This window comes from Macrobrachium nipponense, chromosome 31 (assembly GCF_015104395.2).
Source record: "Macrobrachium nipponense isolate FS-2020 chromosome 31, ASM1510439v2, whole genome shotgun sequence".
NCBI classification, from domain to species: domain Eukaryota; kingdom Metazoa; phylum Arthropoda; class Malacostraca; order Decapoda; family Palaemonidae; genus Macrobrachium; species Macrobrachium nipponense.
This window is the reverse complement of record NC_061093.1, coordinates 43,732,216-43,747,215: the sequence shown is the minus strand read 5'-3', so window position 1 is coordinate 43,747,215 and position 15,000 is coordinate 43,732,216. Positions and strand designations below refer to the sequence as shown.

The window sequence follows — 15,000 nt, the reverse complement described above, 5'->3', positions numbered from 1 at the left end:
GAAGTGACTCCTTTCATTCTTTTTATTAGGGTAAACAACCGCAGTCGATCCATCGTTATCATGTGGCTCGGCCCTTATTCACTCGATATTCAATTGGTGAAAGCAAGAATACAATTACATCTTTAAGCAAACCATTCAAAAGATGGAAGTTTCGTCAACATAATGCAATATATGAAAGCGCCATACGAACTAAAATAAGCATGTGAACTCTTCGTAAAATATGTTTTCAAGGCAGTTTTGAAATCTAATATGGCGGCAACCGCTTGACTTGCCGTTCGTAACCACAGACAATCCACCATCTTTCCCAGCCTTCCCAGCACTCATTTGAACAATGTTAGCGTATGTATCCTAGCTATGTAACGTTGGTAAATCTTAATAATAACTCCGCGTCAGGTATTTCTTTGGAAATTACAATTTCCTATAGTATTTGGGTTGCTTATTACTAAGAATTTACTGTTATTTTTGGGTGGTCGACTGTAATTAACCCCCAGGTGCCAGTACTAAACACAGCGAAATACACTGGACTCCTCAATCTCTAGTGGATGTCGTATTCGCGGTTACGTTCCTTAAAGTCCGTGCAGAGTTATTCTTTAGAATTACCGTAATGTTTATTGATCTTACTCAAGATTGCAGTTGTAATCAGCACAATAAAACAGCATTTTGTTGCCTATATTACTGAAAGTATGAAACTTTTTATTCCCGGGGTCATGGTTTGAACAGAAATTCATTTTTACCATGTAATCGGTGGTTTTATCCTCACTGCCATCACAACTGAAACTCCACAATGCTCATTTGATTGTAATTATACACATTTTTGGTTTTAATTCACTCCAATTGCACTTGAACTATGTTGCGGTTCCTGGTTCCTAAGTGCTCACTCCACAAACACAGTTACGGGAGCAGCACGAGTACACGGTTTATGAGGTGCAAAGCGTTTATTCCCTTAATTGTTTACTTAACTTATTATTTAGTTTAACTTTACTTTGTTACTTCAAAATGCTTATTTAATTCATGTCTATTATCCCATTTTTGCAACCAAATTAACCCCGAAAAATTACTGATATTTCTGAAGTACTTACAAGCAGACTACAGCAAAATGACTCATCATTGATTTAGTGGAGCTTCACACATACGCCGATGCATTTACAAACTGTTTCCATGAATTCTAGTTGTCATAGTAATGCAGTGATGATAAAATTGCTGTAATATGTATATATTACAAATAGATACGCTAATTTCACTTATTTCCCCGGTTTTGTGTAGGTCTTACACCCAGTTTGGAGGGTAAACACATACCAATTGGCAACACTGATAAACAATTGAAGAGGGCGAAGAACACCGGAGGTACCGTTCACAAGCAAAACTGATGATATTTGAGTCAGGAATCTAGTTACTTTTTCGACGATATTTTCAAATTAATAATCATGAATATGTAAAAATATTTAAGCAATTCACGACCTTATACTGCTGTTTAACTATTTATTTAAATAGTTACTTTTTCGACGACATTTTCAAATTAATAATCATGAATATGTAAAAATATTTAAGCAATTCACGACCTTATACTGCTGTTTAACTATTTATTTAAATAATTATCTAGCGCACGCTTCTTCTTCTTCTTTTGCTAAAAATTGTAGTTCCCTTGGATAAGTAGTGGTTGGAAGTCGGTGTTTACGATTGTTGTGATGAAAGTGCCCCAGCGTCTATGGGTACAAGTGGTGTGTGGATTTAGCACAGGAAATGGGAGGTTTGTTGACACAAGTGACTCCGCAAACATCGAGATGGCGTCAGTCTTCGAAACATTTTTAGTTGTAAGAAAAAATTTTGAAAGCGTCTTGGGGGTAGTGTGCACTGCGTTTGGTCACACTTTTCATTACCCTCTGTTTAATCTTAAAATATGGCCTTAATTTCTAACTTTGGAGAAAGTACTCACTTCCAAAGGAGAGTAGAGGTCTCAAGCTGTTCCTCTCACCACCAACAACTCATGACTGATGGCCATCTCCGGTGTCAGGACGTGTTAAAGTACTTTTTCGGAGGGTGGCCACAATCGCGGTAGTCAGTAGGTTGGCCAGTCCAGTTGGTTGTTTACCTTATAGCTTAGCCTAGTACCTACCTAGGTAGTAGCTTCGTTCATATTCTCTTCACCTAGTATATTCCATCTTACTTTGCACCCTTACTTAGACTACCTACTTAAACTGACGAGATTAGGTCAATGTTTAGGTTTTAGGTCATTAGGCTATAATTGTTATCATAGGTAGGCTAATTTTTTTAATTTGATTTGACAAGTGGCTCAGTATAGATTGTGTATTTTAAAACTTTGTTAGCCTATAAAGTAGCTGCAAAGCATATGCTATCTATTGCATTGTTCTTGTTGATGAGAAACTGCAGGTTTTGGAAGAGGGAGAAAAAATTGTTCGATTCACATGAATACTAGTTAAACCTGTGCTGCTATAGTAAAAAAGCAGATATGCAATCAGAATTATATATGCATCAAAATAAGAACATCAACAAGTAATATAACCTAACCTAAATCAGGAAACCTAACTGCTGGTTGCATCCATGCAAGTGCGCAGTTGGGTTGTAGTGATGCAACCAAACTAGTATGTCCTGATATTGCTGTTCAAATAATTTAGTGTCATTTGGTTACCTTGGTGTACTGTAAATGCACGCCAGGACAACCTATAAATCTTAATTTAGCCGAATGAGGTCTCCTTGCCTTCCTGGATCCCATTAGGTGCTATAAATGTATCCTGGGACGTTTGCACCCTAAAGTAATCTATAATACCATGATCTCTCTTTAGCACTACAGTTCTCTTGACTCTCATCCCTCTGCATGCTGTACCTACTATACCTTTTCAGTAACTTGGGATGTTGAGGGTCAGCAGGTATGCCTTTTATGACCTGGGAAGCTCAGATTGTTTACAGATCTTTGGCACAGTAAGTGAATAACCACAGGTTGGTTGATTGGCTTTTCAGAGTTGCAAGTTACTGCCTATTTCAATATGTACTAGAATTACATTAATCTTATTCATTCAAATAGCTAATAACAGAAAGCATAACAGAGTTTTATGTCACAAAGAAGGCTTAAAATTTTCCAAGATGGGAAGCTGTTTATGTATCACAAACCATAGCTAACATTAGAAGTGATGTGGTAACAGTAAAAAATGGTACCAGATCTGAAGAATTTGGTGGTTTCACATCTCTTCTATTCTATGGTCTATCAGTTGCTGCCTTGGCAATCTGTTGTATGAGCTTACTGGCTTAGATGGTAAAGCATATTGATATATGATAATTTTAAGCTTGCTATAATTGCCATCAACAACAACTCACTGATTTGGAAAGTACAGGAAGAGTGAGACTGACATCTGATTATTACAGCCAACACTTAGCTACTGTATTACCCTGCATAATGGAATGTTGAAAATCTGCGAACGAAGGTTTTTTTTTGGTCATTCTTTTAATAAAAGGATAAGACATGCATAATATAATGATCAAATGATATCGTAATATTCATGTACTGTGATAGTCTCTGCTATTAGGTTACAAGGTGGGTGATGTAGTTAGACTAAGCTGGCCTTGTGTTCAGCAGTCTCATTCTTCATGAGGAATCCTTATCTGCTCTCCCTGTAAGGGTCTCACCCTGAGAGAAGGCTTGTGTTCTACTGACAAAAATAGCCTGGTTGAAGAAAGTGATCATGGGATTGTTTCACTTGCAGTCCCTATGCTGTAGAAATACAGTAGTACTGATGTTCTATAAAAAAAGTAGCCCTTTTATGTAACTTTTTCTTGGTTTACAGTAAGATATTTTCTTTATACTCAGATAATGAAACTATCACATAAATTAAAATGTCTTTTTTAAGTAGTTTGAGAGTATAATGCATTGCCGAACTAATTATAATTTGTCTTTTTAAAGGGTGTGGAAATGAAGTTGATTTTTTTAGGTTAATTGCAGACTGTACTGTATTATATAACATTTCCTCACTTAATGAATAAGATTGCAGTAAAAGTTTACAAATTCAGTAGTGAAATTAAAGCTTAAAAGATAAGGTAAATATTTAAATTGACAGTTTTTAATATGTACTATGTTCCTCCAGTGTGATAAAAGAAAAGCCTACCAAGTTATCCAGCACACACAACGTCTTTGTCTTGAAGCTGTATTGATTACCAATTGAACGTTAAATAGTCCATGTAAACCATTTATCAAAGTGACCTACACAGGCAAAAGTATAACAGATTTTGTCAGTGATGAGGTCACTGTATGTGTATGTACCACATATTAAATCTTTTGTTACACTAACAGATGATGTAAGTATTGACATATTCTTTATATTCATTATCATTTTTGCTGTGCTAATGCAATGATTCACCTGCTTTGGAGAAATTACCCCATACATAAGCTGACAGATTTACAATATGTAACTGCAAGAAGCATTCTGAATTTAGGATTAGTAGCTCTGAATGATATCTGTACAGGGCTGGTGTGGTTCATCTAGCTTAGATTTCAGATTTTCTTTTCCTTCCCATGCTGTGTGTCATTCTAACACTGCACACAGATCAGTTATACTAAAATACAGTACAGTTGTATACTAATTTGATATAATGTGGTGGGGTAAAGTTGCTACAACTTTATAATGAGTTCATCATTCTCTCTCATTTATTGAGATATGTAAGTGTCCTTAGGAAACTCTCCTTGTAAACTCCTGGGTGTTCATCATCCCCAAGTTGAGAGCGTCTGCTTTAGCAGATATTGTTATCGGTCCGTTTAATTTTTTTATTATTTTTTTTATATTAATATGTTATCATTGCCATCAGAAAACTACTAGTAATGCTTTGCATAAAAATATTGTCTTATGATAGTGATTTGTACTTTGCTGTTCATTGGGAGATCTTACCCAAGTGTGTGTTTAATTTTGTTCTATGGAATTATTATTTTATTTTATTTTTTATTTATTTATTTATTTATTTATTTTTGTCTACCACAGTCATCCTATTTGACGGGTGGTTTTTACAGTGTGGGGTTCTGGGTTGCATCCTGCCTCCTTAGGAGTCCATCACTTTTCTTACTATGTGCGCTTTTCTAGTAGCACAACTCTGCGTGAGTCCTGGAGCTACTTCAGCATTTAGTTTTTCCAGGTTCGTTTTCAGGTATCTTGGGATTGTGCCCTAGTGTTCCTATGAGTATGGGTACAGTTTCCACTGGCATATCCCATATCTTTCTTATTTCTACTTTCAGGTCTTGATACTTATAAATTTTTCCTCTTTCTCATCTACTTTGGTGTCCCATGGTATTGAAACATCGGGAGTGATAATTTCTTGCTTGATTTTGTCAATCAACGTCACGTTTAGTCTATTGGTGCATATCACCCTATGTGTTTTCATACCATAGCCCAGAGGATCTTTGCCTGATTGTTTTCTATCACTCCCTCAGGTGGGTGTTCGTTACTCCTCACAAAAGTCGACGTGCAGCTGTGCAGCAGGGTTATTGTTTATCCTGCACCAGAAGAATGTGCTTCCGATGTGGATCACACCCTGCACTAAATTATATGTCAACAAAGTTTGTTTGATATTCCACTAAGCGTTCCGTGGCATGTTTAGAAAAAGCATGAGCTAAGTGAAAGGACAAAGAATGATTGACAGCTTTTATGATGTAGTTGTTGTTTCTGTGCCCCACACCCGAAAGTCATCATCGATAATGTTCGCAAGCGAATGAAATAAATGGTGGTTAGCAAACAGTCATTAATTTCTTTTTTTTTTCTCATGTTGACTGGTGGGTTTGTTTGCAGTTCGATATGCATGGGAATAAGTTGGTGGTCAATGTAAATTGATGTTTTGCTTAGTTCTATTTTTTTTCGTTGAATACCATGATTTAAATATATATATATGTACACACACACACACACACACACACACACACACACACACATATATATATATATATATATATATAAGCGAATACCACAGGAAAATGATAGCAACAAAATTAATATATTAAGTTTTTACATGTTTGGACTAGTACGTATATGGATACGTTGTAGTTCCTGTTAGGGTTAAATCTATGTTAAAGTTTGTGACCTTGTGATATCCGATAATCCTGGATTATCTCTTGATTTTTCACCCTTTTTGACAATTAGCCGTCTGGTATTCTTGATCTTTTTGTTTACTGAGAAGGCTCTTTCCAACCGTATTTTCACTCGATCCTTGACAATGTCTTGTAAAGACAAAAATCGCTTGGATTCTAACATATCATTATTCTTTGGCATTCGCTTATTTAATGAAGTCACGGGTGCATCTGCTATGATTTTTTAAGTAATATAATATATATTAATTGATATATATATATTATATATATAGTATATATATATATATATGTGTGTGTGTGTGGTGTGTGTGTGTGTGTGTGTGTGTGTGTATGTATACTATACATATATAGTAAATAGTTTTATTCATATATACGTTTTACATTATTATATATGTAAGTTTTATCTGATATATGTACCTATAAAGACGCCAAACATGAATAACAAATATCACTTTATTACGCCTTTTTGAAGGTGGATTATTGATAAGACCTACAAAATTCCTTACGTCAATAATGCATTTGAATTTGTCTTTGGTACATAAACGTACGTAGTGTCCACACTGCCTGACAGCTGACCTGTCATTCTCCTGAATAATACCTTGTAGGGGACATTTGTAAGTTTCCGTCCCGCTTGAGGAGTTTATTGAAGAGCATATTTGTAAAAGAATGTATTATTCAGGTAAAGAAAACTTACGTTTTTGCTGTGAATGGAAGAACATTTCTTTTTCTTTTTTTTTTCCTTTTCGTGACGTTCTTAAATTGGTCTATTGGCTTTGTTGACTTTGTTCAAACATTGGTTCCATTTATATATATATATATATATATATATATAATATATATATATATATAATATATATATATATATATATATATAGTAATTATGTTTTATGGGGATTTATTCCCCCCCATTATTCATAAGGTAAGCGTGAGACACGAGCGGAAGGCAAACCCACACACAGCATTACTCACAGCCTCTCTCTCTCTCTCTCTCTCTCTCTCTCTCTCCCTCTCTCTCTCCCTCTCTCTCTCTCTCTCTCCATTCTAACAGGTAATGAAAATGAGAGAGTTTTTTGTGTCATAACATTAACGTTTATTAACAACGAATAAATAAATCAATCAATCAAGTAATCCAGTCTTACAGACTAACCCCAAAAAACCCGAACAGTACATTGTCTAGTCACCAAAAAAAGTCTACACCCTCTTGGAATTCTTTGTCCCCCAGGACATTCCAGAACCGTCTGTTTCAAAGACACGAGAAACACACTCGTTAGCAAACATAAGTTTAAAGACAAAGTTAATAAAATGGAACATCTTACAAGATATCAAACAAGCCATCCCTTTGGCTAAAGTAACTCAACACTCACCCAAACAGCCGGATCACTATAAACACTTAATAAAAAAACTCCCGGCGAATGCCACGGCATCTTGCCTGTGACTTGAAGCCCTCTGTCAAAATCCTCCCATAGGCTTGGGTATGACACTCTTAAAGGGAAGAGGCACACACGCACATACGAACACACAGTTCGTTAGCGCCTCGCAACACTAGTGGCATCCAGTTTCACAAAGGCACTTTGAGAAGAGTTCATAAAACTGTCGTGCATTGACTTTTCGAACTAAGCATTTTTATCTCACGCCACCCCTAGAATCTCATTGTCAGCTACTCTCGGGTCGTTACCTCTGCACTGTTCTCCACATTCCATAAGTCACAGAGAACACACGGACAATATATTATTAATCAAAAACCCTAGGCCTTACAGATGCTCGGCCACCCTATATGCTAGCCCCCGCCTAGCAAAATTGCTTATAACACAAAACACTGGCCGGCTTAAAATAAAATACAAGTAAAAACTGCACGTCTCTGGCATTATAAAATAAAGTCTTATCACGCTTTATCTCCCAATAACACAAGACGCATTTTCTCTCATATTTTCTGCATTTCTTGAATATCCCTCTTTGCTTGTCTGCAAGTAGCTGCACAGACAGCAACAGGCTATAGCAAGCTGTAGGAAGACGGAATGCCTCCCTCATTGTAGAAGACTTCTCACGGCTTCTGTAGATCCCCAAAAGACACGCTGTAGAATTCTCGCGATCACCCACGTAGAAATTCTTGTAATCACCAAAAACGGCAGCATCCTCACGGCTGGTGGACGTCTTGCTGGCGTCGGGAAACGACTTTTTTTTTTGGTGTGTGTTAGTATGTCAGTCAAGTCACTGGTCAATCTAAGAAAATTAACCCAGACATACTACTTCTATCAAACAATGATCTCAAAAAGTCAGAAATACTAACTGAACGTCTCCCAATTAACTCCCTTAATATGACTACCAAATCATAAGTCATTATCACAACTCCCAAAGAAAAAAAAACATCAAGTTCTCCAACTCAATTCTCCAAACTCACACATCAGCACACACAACAAATCAGAAATCACAGCAAACTCCACGGAATTCTGCACTCACATTTCAAACTCGAATGTTCTCACAAGAAAAAAAAAAAAAAAAGAGAGAAGAAAAAAAAAAAAAAAAAAAAAGAATCACGTAACACACCCAGACCCAAAAAATGTTCTCTCAAACTCTGATATTTAAACAACCCACAAAATCAGTAAAAAAATCTCCAACTTTTAACAGCAAAAACCCCTTTACTGCTCAATAATTAATCACAATGAGACTTAATGTCAAACTCCCATTTACGTAAGCAGCAACCCCCGAAAAATTACATCTCCCGGTAAAATCAAATCTCCCGTCCAAAAAAGGGGGGAAGAAATGCTACTTAAGTTCAATCCCCCAATTATATCTCTCATAGGGAAAGGAAGAAAAATAATAAAAAGATAATCACAAGTACGTTTCCCCAATCACGAAATACATAATACATGTATAATATGCATAACTCCCGCGTTTATCCCCAAGAAATGCTCCATGTAAAGTTATGGAATTTGCCAGAAAGCAAACTCTCACACATGCGCTTTCGTGAAATGCTATTGTCAGCATTTCCAGATATTGCAAAAATTCTGATCTATCATCATCAGAGGAAAAAAGTCAGCACACGGCTCATCACATCGCTTGTCAGCAGAAAAATCGCCTGCGGACGCATGTTCTAACAGCAGCATAAAGAATTGTCCAGTCAGACACAAGTTTGGAAACTCATGATTCTCAAAAAAACGTCTAACAGACACATTTCACAGAATTAAACTCCAGGATATGACTAATGTGTTCAAAGACTGTCTCAAAGACTCATTCTCTCAACATTATATGCCTCAAATTATATTTCTCCAAGAATTACACACTCGTGAACATAAAAAATGCACACACATATCCATAGGACTCGTAATGCAGTAATGACACTGCCTCTAAATAGTCACGAAACCAATAAAGAGAACCACAGAAATCTCCTCTTTGCTCAAAAAAACTCCATAACCACAAAAAAAAAGGTCACCCGCCAAAGATTAATTCCAACTCCATTATGAGACACCATATTAATAATAACACCACTCCGGTTATAAAAATATTTCCTCCATTTGTTTAATAACCAACCTCCCCTTATATGTCTCTCTTATTTCTCAATAGCCAATAATTAAAAAAAAACCACCACTCCAAGAATAGAGAGTAATCACCTCTATTTCGGCAAATACAAAATATTTACCTCTATTTCCCCAATAACTCCATGTGGAACAAAACAAGGCTCCAAAAATATATCTCCAAAAAGGAATATCAAAAAATGAAATCTACTCCAAAAAATGTGCACTCAAGGCAACTAACTCACACACTCACCAAATATTGCCCCATAATCTCCAAATATGTGTCTCCATTTGCAACAAAGATGGCTGCAAAGTAATTTGAAACTAAAAAACATAGCTCTCATCAAACATTGGCAAATATCAAAAATGGCCAAAAAATATATCTCCCATAAATTATATCTCAAAATATAACTCCCAAATAATATATACCTCCAATTTATCTCCAAAATAATATATCTCAATTATATCTCAATTCTAACTCCAATTCTCCAGAGAATAACTCAATGTTATAGTCAAAAACTATAAAAACTCTCTCCATTTAGCATAACTGCTAAAAAAGGCAAAAACTCGGCAAATAAAAAAACTGTCTAGAAAAATTGTGTTCTAGATAAAATCACCAATGTGCCACAACTCATATAAACAGAACTCCAAATTCAAAGTGTCTAAGCCAAGACTTCTCCATATGCACTACAGCATAAGCCACTAGAATACTTAAACCAAGGTTTCCTATCTCTTCACAAGTTGTCACAAATACAACAAAGGTATTGTGCAAGAAAACTCACAATTTCTGGAACACAAATATCCAGAAGAAAAAATGTAGTGCCATTACGTATGCATTCAAAAAAGTGAAAAAAATTCTCCCATATATTTCTCTATAGCATCAAATAGCTGAAACACAAACACGTTCCCGAACAATGACTCTAAGTCATGAACTGAGATAATATTCACACTAACTGGAGAGAAAAAATAAATTCAAATTCACCCTTGTAAAAAAAAACTTGTGTCAGCTATGGCTAACTTCCAAAAAAGGAGAAAAGAAAAATCAACGGCCTTGTTCACTATCTCCCGTAACTCACCAGATGTCAAAGCAATTATCTGCTGAACTCATAAAAAAAAAAGGAAAACAAAAAAGAATAATGTGTTGTTAGTTCCTCAAATTCGAAAAAGGATTTTACCACCCTTGACAGCATTAAAAAAAAAAACGCCCACGTATTAGTATATAAAAAATCAGTATCAGAAATATATCATCACAAAATCACCAAAAAAAAATTGCTATCATCAAAACTCATCAGTATCAGTACAAAAAATACCACCAATGTTATGCTTGTCCATTCTCCAAGGAATTCAGCAAAAAATTCAGCAAGATTCCACACAATTCACCAAGATTCAGTCAGATTCATCAAGATTCAGCAAAACTCATCCCCGTGAATCACTGAATATTCTCCAAAGTTACAAAAACTCAACAATTAATTAACACAAGACTTCTCCCATTAATTCATTGTAATAATTCTCCTTGAATAATTATCTGTAATAATTATCAACTAATCTCCCATGAAATATCTCAAATCTCTCGTAAAACAATTCTCCCGTAATGATAATTATACTTAAGCAAACCTCCCGTGACACATCTCAAGTATAATAATTATTAATAACAATAATAATAACTCTCCATAGCAATAATTCTCTTGCAAAAATTTCAAGTAAAGGTGAAATTCAAAATAGCATACAACAGTATTGCTGAATCTCATGACAGACAATGTCTCCAGATGCAACCACCATTTCCACACAAAACACAGATTACAACACCAATCATCGGCATTTCAAAGTAATTTCTCCAACACAATAAAAAAAAAAAAAATAATAATCTGTGTCTCCCCAATATATTTGTGTCTTTCAAGGCACAAGTAAAAACATACTCCCATACAATGTATTTCAATTCGCTTTTTTATTTCCTTTTCTCTTCATCCAAGGGAGAAAAAAAAAAATTCTCTTTTTCTAAAAAAAAAGACTCTACGGGCGTTTCACTTCATCAACTAATCAATCAGCTGATATCTTAGCATCCAATGTCAAGGGCCAAACCCATCCCCAACCACAAAAAAAAAAAAGAAAAAAAAAAAGAGTTCACCCCCAATGAGAAAAAAAAGGTTTCTCCCCCCCTGAGAACAACCCTCAGTCCAAGCGCAGAACAGCCCGAGGCAGACCAGTAGTACCCCCATCTCCCCTTGAACAGTGTCTGAGGACCCCCTCTCAAGGTATACACTAGTGCCCTCCCCTGCACCATCTCTCGAGGGAGGCCAGTATTACCCTCCATGCAACTATCCCCCCGAGGGATGCCAGTACCCTCGCAATGCAACGCGCCTCTCTGCAGAATGTGCCTGAGCCCGTAAAATTGTGGCCGCTATGTCTCTAAGCCAGATATGCTTATCTAAGCACAGTTTCACAGCAAAAAACACATCTCTATACACTCTTATGTGTTTTAAAAAAAAAAAAAAAACAAAGACGAATACGTCTATTATAAACACGTGCAAATAAAGAAAACACGTCACTATGGGGCAAAGACAAGAAAAATTGTTGACCTCTTGAACCAATCCCATAACCCTGAAATATTTAAACAAAAACCCTCTCCCTTCAAAACAATAGTTTTAACACTCACCACTCCATAATGGGAAAAAAAAAAACTCGAAATTCTCGTATAATACGTAAATCTCGTCGGCACAATACAAACGCGATCGGCGAGATGACACCTAGCAACCCTCACTCACAAACCAAACTGAGTTACTTGTCTCACGGCTCACGCCCTGAAGAATCTCGGTACGAGCAAATTTGATGACCCTAATAGAAATTTCTTTCCTCATCCCCCCATCCCACGGACGGATATTTTCTCTACCCCTTTTCACTTAGCAACTGAGATCCAACAATTTAACAATTTTCCACAATCCCTCAAAGGCTTTGTTGTTCGAAAACTATCGCTAAGCCAAAACCCATAACCCCTTTTATTTTCTAACTGGCCACCCATCTCTACATTGGCGTTCCTAGGCATAGAAAAGAAAGAAAACTTTTATACCCCCCTCTTAACCGCCTGCCACCACTGTTAATGGGGGGATTCCCCCCCATTATTCATAAGGTAAGCGTGAGACACGAGCGGAAGGCAAACCCACACACAGCATTACTCACACAGCCTCTCTCTCTCTCTCTCTCTCTCTCTCTCTCTCTCTCTCTCTCTCTCTCTCTCCATTCTAACAGGTAATGAAAATGAGAGAGTTGCGTCATAACATTAACGTTTATTAACAACGAATAAATAAATCAATCAATCAAGTAATCCAGTCTTACAGACTAACCCCAAAAACCCCAAACCCCGAAACAGTACATTGTCTAGTCACCAAAAAAAGTCTACACCCCTCTTGGGAATTCTTTGTCCCCGGCATTCCAGAACCGTCTGTTTCAAAGACACGAGAAACACACTCGTTAGCAAACATAAGTTTGAAGACCAAAGTTAATAAAATAAATGGAACATCTCACAAGATATCAAACAAGCCATCCCTTTGGCTAAAGTAACTCAACACTCACCCAAACAGCCGGATCACTATAAACACTTAATAAAAAAACTTCCCGGCGAATGCCACGGCATCTGCCTGTGAGTTGAAGCCCTCTGTCAAAAATCCTCCCATAGGCTTGGGTATGACACTCTTAAAGGGAAGAGGCACACACGCACATACGAACACACAGTTCGTTAGCGCCTCGCAACACTAGTTGCATCCAGTTTCACAAAGGCACTTGAGAAGAGTTCATAAAACTGTCGTGCATTGACTTTTCGAACTAAGCATTTTTATCTCACGCCACCCTAGAATCTATTATCAGCTACTCTCGGGTCGTTACCTCTGCACTGTTCTCCACATCCATAGGTCACAGAGAACACACAGACAATATATTATTAATCAAAAACCCTAGGCCTTACATATATATATATATATATATATATATATATATATATATATATATATATATATATATATATGAATAACTTGATCACGAAGTATATAAAACGTGATGCTATGTATAAATAAAGGTTTTTTTGCCACGAATGGAAAAAATGAAAAAAGCGAGATAGCCGAGTACTTTCGGTCCTATTCGGACTCTTTACTGAGGACCGAAAGTACTCAGTTATCTCGCTTTTTCATTTTTCCTTCGTGGCAAAAAAAACCTTTGTATATATATATATATATATATATATGGGGATACAATCCACAATGATGTAAAATCCTTGTGTAGTTAAAATATGTATTTCTTGTACAGGAACTTATAAATGTGATATACACCTCAAGGAACTGACATGTAGGAGCACAAAACATACATCATACACACACACACATATATATATATATATATATATATATATATATATATATATATATATATATATATATATATATAGTATATAAATATATTCACCTGAAGACCAATTGCGCAATGACGTCTGTAATAAGTTAGATTATTGTCTCCCTAATATTATCACCCAATTTATTAGTTGTTTTACTGCACTTTTCTGTCTCTTATTTATTTGAGATTATTATTATCTTTCAAGTCTCAAGCAGCATTACTTTCTGTTCCGTCAGGTATTGTCGTGTATGTACGTGTGTGTGTGTGTGTTGCATGCTCCTAATTGATTCATTTACCACCTGATAACCATTGTTAAAAACGCTCTTGTTCCTCTCAGGTGGGTCCAGGGACTTGCTTTCCCAATTGTTGCCTCATCGCCAATGCTGTCAGCTTTGTCGTAGGTTGAGCCAACCCCCCCCCCCCCCCCCCCCCCCCCCCCCCCCCCCCCCCCCCCCCCCCACCCCCCCCCCCCCCCCTCCATTCCCCCCCCCCCCCCCCCCCCGTGGTTCTTGTAACATTCCCTGTTTTCATAATCAAGAATGTTGGATGTTCTATTCCTTTTTGCCTTTTGCCAATTCCACAGAGTTCGCAGACTTACGCAACCCTCTTCCCCTGTTTTGCGCCACTTACATGCATTTGCCGTTCACGTCTCTGGTCCTTTGCGAGCTGTTTTTTGTTTTTTTCCATCTGTCCACCCGCCTGTGGTGTTTGCGTATGGTAACACTGCGTCCCGGGCTTTCGATAGTTACGCTATGTGAAAGTTTTAGGTGGATAAAGGATATCTGGGTGTACATTTGGAACTGAAAAGTGTTTTAATAATTTACCGTATGCAAATGACACCGTTAATATTCGAAATAGGATATTATTATAATTGTTGATTTGTAAGCTGAATGGAACTATCTAAAGTCCGCGACGCAGTGTTACCATACGTAAACAGCACAGGCGGGTGGACAGATGGAAAAAAACCGAGTATAGTCCTCCGCTTTTCCACATTTACTTCTTTTATCTTCATGGTCAAGTATTCCAGCAACT

At 36.8% G+C, this 15,000-nt stretch overlaps 1 pseudogene; it reads left to right on the top strand.

Annotated features, from left to right (window-relative positions):
• Nucleotides 1-15,000, top strand: part of LOC135206830 (ionotropic receptor 25a-like) — a 55,580-nt pseudogene that overhangs the window by 567 nt on the left and 40,013 nt on the right.